The sequence below is a fragment of the Pavona decussata genome, unplaced genomic scaffold, assembly GCF_977016875.1.
Source record: "Pavona decussata unplaced genomic scaffold, jaPavDecu1.1 SCAFFOLD_281, whole genome shotgun sequence".
In the NCBI taxonomy this organism is placed as follows: Eukaryota; Metazoa; Cnidaria; class Anthozoa; order Scleractinia; family Agariciidae; genus Pavona; species Pavona decussata.
Window position 1 is genome coordinate 346,800 of NW_028145682.1, and position 6,385 is coordinate 353,184.

General features: G+C 39.0%; 1 pseudogene; it reads right to left on the bottom strand.

Moving 5' to 3' along the window:
• Window positions 1–5,086: 5,086 nt before the first annotated feature.
• Window positions 5,087–6,377, bottom strand: LOC146455224 (uncharacterized; annotated as a pseudogene).
• Window positions 6,378–6,385: the final 8 nt, after the last annotated feature.

Sequence of the window (6,385 nt, forward strand, 5' to 3'; positions counted from 1 at the left end):
TAGCCTGGTTGGCAGCGATTGTCATAACTTTTCCTGTCCTTATAATGGAACTCATGGGCATAGACAGCAAAGTTCTAAAAACTTGGATTATTGTTGGAAATGTCTGCGGAGCAACCAGCTTCTTGCTCATTGTGTACCTCTATATAATGGTTTGCCTCGGTATACGCAAACGAAAAACAAGCGATTTCGGTCAAGTTAAAGCTCTTGTACAAGCGAAACTACAATCTAAAGTTACCAAGACCACTGGCTTAATAACCGCTGCTCTTTTCTTCACTATAATACTTGCTAGTGTTCTCTTCAGTTTACGAATAATTTTTCCAGCCTTTCGTACAATTTCCATTTTTCAAATTGAAGGAATACTCTTTCAGTTGAACTCTGTAATAAATCCATTAGTTTACTTTTACAGAGACCGCCTCTTTCGGAAAGCAGTGCTAGAGTTGCTCAGAATGATGAATCCTGATCCAGTTCATCTCAGTAATCGTACCGAGATACTTCATGGAGGACAAGATAGGTTTAGGTCGAAGGCCGACGATGTTCAACGACAAATGAAAAACGACGAAAATCGTCGCCGATCGCGACAAAGAAGGCCGGTATCGTGCAATTTACTTGTGGGTCGTAACCATGAAATGATGTTGAAGAGATCCTCGTCTGCTCCAGCACTTGTTAATATCAGTGCTAACGTCTTAGCCGGTTTGCAAATGCAAAACCCCTCGGCTTCTGTGATAATAACTACTGCAGCATTCCATGCTGAAAGGGGCGTGCGATATCAAGCGAGAGAAAACCACGACTCACCCGGTGAAGCTATGAACAAGCCTCTATAGGTACTTTTGCCGTAAATCAGTCATGTCGAATTCCTGGGATTCTGCCTCTTGCAATTGAATATATTTTAAATAATACTTCAAATGTTATCTTCTGTTTCCCGAAATCGTTTTGTAGTCTTTTGAAGGCACATTTGTGTAAACTGATACAGTTTGAGCTATTGGATGCTTTAGCTGAAATTTTAAGTTGCGGAAGGTTTTAGGTCCCCGATTTTACAAGCAGTCAGTAGCCCTGCAAATATACTTACAAACTTTTAAGCAGACATTTTGCCAAAGACAACCGAGTTTAGGTTTTCTTTACAATTAAATGTGAATGACTGAGACGATTAATACCTTCCGAACAGATATCCACCGATTAAATTGACCGTTGGGTTTTCCTGCTTAAATAACAGAATAAATTGACATATTATTTTATTCCGCTTGATTGTTGTTTGAATTCTTGTCTGTGTATGCTGGTGAAGTTTTGTTTGTAACCATGTGTTGTTTTTTTTCAACAGCCGAGAACGGAACAAATGTTAGAAGTAAATATTGTCTGGCATCTCGTGAAAGAAAGCCTCAATTGAGATTGCTCGTAATAAATTGCATTCTAGTTTTACTGATTTCGGAAATCCCCTCAGCTGATCTCCCGAAAAAACTGAACTGTAGCCATTACGGAATCGAAAACAAAGTAACAATCCCCCAGTCTTCAATAATTTCCATTAGTTGGTAAATAACGAAGTTGTGAAAAAGGCAAGGTTAAAATATAATCAGTCAGGTACTGATATTATTGCACTGCATGTAGCGAGTGTAAACGATGTAGTGTTTATTTCAGTTCAGTCTTGGTCATTTTTGAGTTTTTTTTTTTTGAATAGCACAATTTTTAATAGCTTTTCATGAAACTGAATACAATATTTACAATACCTAACACTACTTACGATAATTACAATACCAACAATGCTCACACTACTTATAGTACTTACAATGTCTACACTACTTACAATACTAACAATATTTACAACACTTGCAATACGAAAAAGTTCAACCAGGGTAAGGTTCGCTGAAGTCATTTTTTTGAGGTGCGGTATATTTCTTTCTTTATTTTAGTTTGCATTTTTGCCGCTTTGTTTCGGCTCTCGCCCCTTGCCACAAAACACGGCTTTTCGGATATTAGCATAACAGAAAGAGATTAATTTATGGCAGTCCTGTCTTTTGCATCTTGTAAAGATTTAATATTTCGTAATGTTGGTTGGTCTTTAGTTTTTATAGCTTTCTCTTTGTTCGCTTTTGAGTACCTTCTGTGGAAACAGGTGAAAGGAACACTTGCGTCTGCTTGCAGCTGAAAATTGTAGTAATATCAATATCATTAATACCTTCGGAACAGTCGACAAATGTTAATAACTTCAACTTATATAATTTCCCTAACAGGTGCAAAGTTTATATATATTTGGCGGTACGTTTGTATTCTTATGGATAATGGAAACTACAATTATAACTATTTGCGGCTGCGGTAAGATAAATACAAAAAATAAAAAATAGAACCATTAGAGCCTGATGTCGCTAGCCTGAAAACAAAACTGCTGTAGTTCTGAATTTTTAGATGTACCTGCATCAAGGGTACACAACTGTTTAATTCGGTGAAAATCTGTTCTGATGGACTAAATAGGCTGATAAATTCAGATTGAATTGTAAAGAAAAAAAAACTAACAATTGCTTGGGTGCATTGCCACTTAAAAGCTTAGTAACATGGGAAAACTAAGTCCTTTTGTTTTCGAGGGGAGGAAATATGTCAGAGTTTGCTATAATCTGATTGGTGGAACGGCTCGATCTACACGACCTTATATTCACTGCGTTTCAATGAATGTATACAGAAAGTCGTTAGAGCAGTGATAGACATTAACATCGGTATTTCGGCACTATAAAATAAGCGCAATAGTTATGTATTATAAATGATGTCAATCCAGGAAAAAATTAAAAATATCTCAAAAAAATTAATTTAAAACCGATGGCAATTGTCCCAGTACTGTAAACGTTTCCTTGTTTTCGCATGTTATTTCTGAGTTGCGCCACGGATACCAGATCCCGGGGGGGGGGGGGGGGGACTCCCATATGAAACAGACGGGGATGCTCGTCGTCTCGCTTAGGGGTGTAAATTTTGGATTTTGGTCTCGCCTAGGGTGTTCCGGGTAAAGCGCCAATATTTTAGGCGCCCAGGTCTCGTTTAGGGCTCTGTGAAGAAACACAGAATTACGCGAAGAGAAACAGAAGTCAAATTTTCTTTTTAACTTGTTTTCTTTACCGCATTAGGGGTCAAAATTTGCTTAAGCCACGCCCAAATTGGTCTCCTTTTGGGGTCACAAAAAGCTTGAGCCACGCCCAAATGGTCTCCTTTAGGGGTTAAATTTAAAATTTCCGACGAGCATCCCGTCTGTTCCATATGGGAGTCCCCCCCCCCCCCCCCTTACGGGTACCAGATAGCCAGGCAGCCACACACATAATCAGACTTGAAAATGTTGACATGGGTCATCGAAACAAACTTAAGTAATAGCTTTTAAATTGTAAGATAATGTAAGGTAAAATAATAATCAGGTAAGCAATGTTGTTATTGTACTGCAAATAGGCAGTTATTTGGTCACTAAAATCTTCAGATTATGCGTTTTAATAATAATTCAGCCAATGTCTTTGCTCATAATTCAAAAAGCATCAAGGCAATCAGAACACCTTTGGGGGCTCTCGCTTCTTTCCTCTTATTGGAGGAATTTCATTTTTAGTTTGGCTGTAGCTTTCCTACTTATGTTTCACTTAGTCACGCTGTTTTCTGTCATCTCTGAAAAAAAGAACTTATATTAAAACCATCCCTCTGGAAATTTTTCAAACAGAACTGCTGTAATTTTGTCGCTCTTGATACATCGGTAACTTGTAAACGCAGAAGTGAAAGCAGTGCTCGCACCAAACTACGTTACAAGGATTCGTGGACGCCATGCTGCATTGCGGGAATATATTATCTATAAAGTCGTTTAAATTACACACGCACTCTGATTCTTTTCGATACGCGAAGCAACGCGAAGGTGGAAGTGTACGCTCTTCAGTTGGTTTTACGTGGTTTCCAATCGACAAAAAAGCGTCCAGTTTTTCTTCCAAGAATCTCTGTATTTTGTTTTCCTCGCGTCATGTTCTTTCCGAATGAAACTTGATACATGTGAACTATTTTGGTTGCCTAGCGCGTGACCTAAATCTTGCCGGTCTTTACAGAATGCTAATTCCTTTTTACGTTCAAACGACAGCTTCTGTTAGCGCTTTACAACATCGGAAGAAGTTTTCAATCTTGCTAAAGTTACTATTTTGGCTTTATCCAAATGCGTCAAACGTTGGGTTACTCAGTAGACTCAAGCAAATTTTCAGTGGTTAGGTTTATTTGTTCCGCCTTTTCCGCGTTCGAAAGATCTTTGGGCTATTTTATTTAATTCTAACTCCAAAAACGTGTATTTTAACTGAAGGAGGAGAGAGAAAGCCGTGAGAGCATTCCATATTTGCCAAAAGTTTACGACGAGTGACATACCCCCAACATTTCGATAACTCTTTCATTGCGCATGCGCGCATTCGTGTATAGCCCACTTTGAAAAAGAGTGATGGCCTGGGTCGAGAGTAGCTGCCCAAGGGATTGTGGGAAGGTTTAGGGGACGTTGGTTATTATTATCGTCCCCCCAAACAATCCCACAATCACTTGGGCAGTTACTCTCGACCCAGGCCATCACTCATTTTCAAAGTGGGCTATCGTGGCATTTGTAACACAATCGACTGAGAATGATGTATTATTCAGTAAATGACACAGGCATACTCGGAAAAAACTCCTGATAGCTTATTCAGTAAATGACACAGGCATACATCATTCCCATTTATTCACCAGGCTTAAAGTATCCCATCACATCTATTTCCATTGCACAATCGACTGATTTCAAGAGTTTCGATACAATTCTTGAGGGACCATACCTCACTTTTTCAACGGGCTTTTAGGTAGTCTTTACATCAGTTATTGGTTTACGATCGAGGTTTCATGTTAGGGCTGATGTTTGGCAAAATCGATATCCCCATGACGACAATAAACAAAATTCTCGAAGTCAGTAAATTGCAAATTTTGTGCGATCCAGCACCAAATATAAACTGGTGTAAATTGCACATCGTACGGTGTCGGAGAGGATTACTTAGCAACCAGTTTAAAAAAAATATGAGGTATGGTCTCTGGAAAACTGTATCGAAACACCTTAAAGTGATAAAACCATCTGTTCAAACTCACTCATGGAAAAAAAAAAAAAAAAAAAAAAGGGACTTTCTCTGTGGAAAGGCAGAATTACTCAAACTTCGTGAACACAAATATTAATATTCTAAAAGTAGACTATAAAGCGCATTACCAGCATCACTTAAAGTTCAAACAATACGTTCATTTCCTTTCCAAGTTTCGCAAAAAGTGTCCTAATGAAGACGATCTGTTTCTGACTAAAATAAGAGCTTCCCCTACTAAGGATTTCAGTTTCCAAAGCATCAAGCGGTCCTGCTACTGTCACTCCTGCCTTGGTAAAGCACCAAAGACACTCACAAATTTGACCTCTTTTTAGATTGCTGAGTTCGTTTGCTGAAAAAGTATCGACCAAACGTTCGAAGAATTCCTTACTTCCTCTCTTGGCTTCAATGAATCCTCGCATTAGCATTAATTTTTCGTTTAGAGTAAACTCGCTGGCACCACGCCGAAATACTTCTAGTTCGATAGCATCAAACAGTTTACTATCCGACTTTCCTGCTCGCCCAAGACACCAAGCGATTTGACATAAATCACCAATATCGAACTTCTCAGCACTACTTAAATTTAACTTGCTATCAATGTCTGCAAATAATTTCTCGTCATGTCTCCGAGCAGAAACAAATGACCAAAGGATTAACACCAGTTCATACTCCTGAAACACGTGGACAGTACGCATAGAGACCTCTTTCCTAACGACGTCAGACAAATACTTTGGCTTCTGTCGCATCACTTCTGGCAAACGCCCAAACAGTTTGTAACAGTTGGACGTTGTGGAATCGTCCTAGACCTCTTGAGACAAGCTGCGTGTCCAGAAACGCGAAAAAGTCCTTGCTTCCCATTTGTGTCTTACTAAATGCCCAGAGGATCTGAATAAATTCAGCTTTGTGGAGGTCTTTTGTTCCACGTCTTAGAATCTCGTCTACTTCTTGGTGAAATAACTGGTCTTCTCTGAACCCCTTCCTTGCAGATGACCACACAAACGCAGCCAGAGCACGACTGTCAATCATCGAGAAGTTTCGTGACAGAATTTCCTCTATTAACATATGAAACCGTGTGACAGAACCATTTTGTGTCTTAGCAAAGGATAGCAATGTTGCAGACAATAACTGATTATCAAACGTAGAAATTCTCAGTTGACCATTTATAATAACCACTTCTAGTTTTCAAAATAACTCTGAATTTTTCATGTTTAAGTTTGTACATCCATTCACAATCTGCCGCTCCTTCGAGTCCGGTCTTGGTTCCTCCCCGAGGGCTGGTAATCGAGCATACCAAGAAAGCAACATTTTTTTTA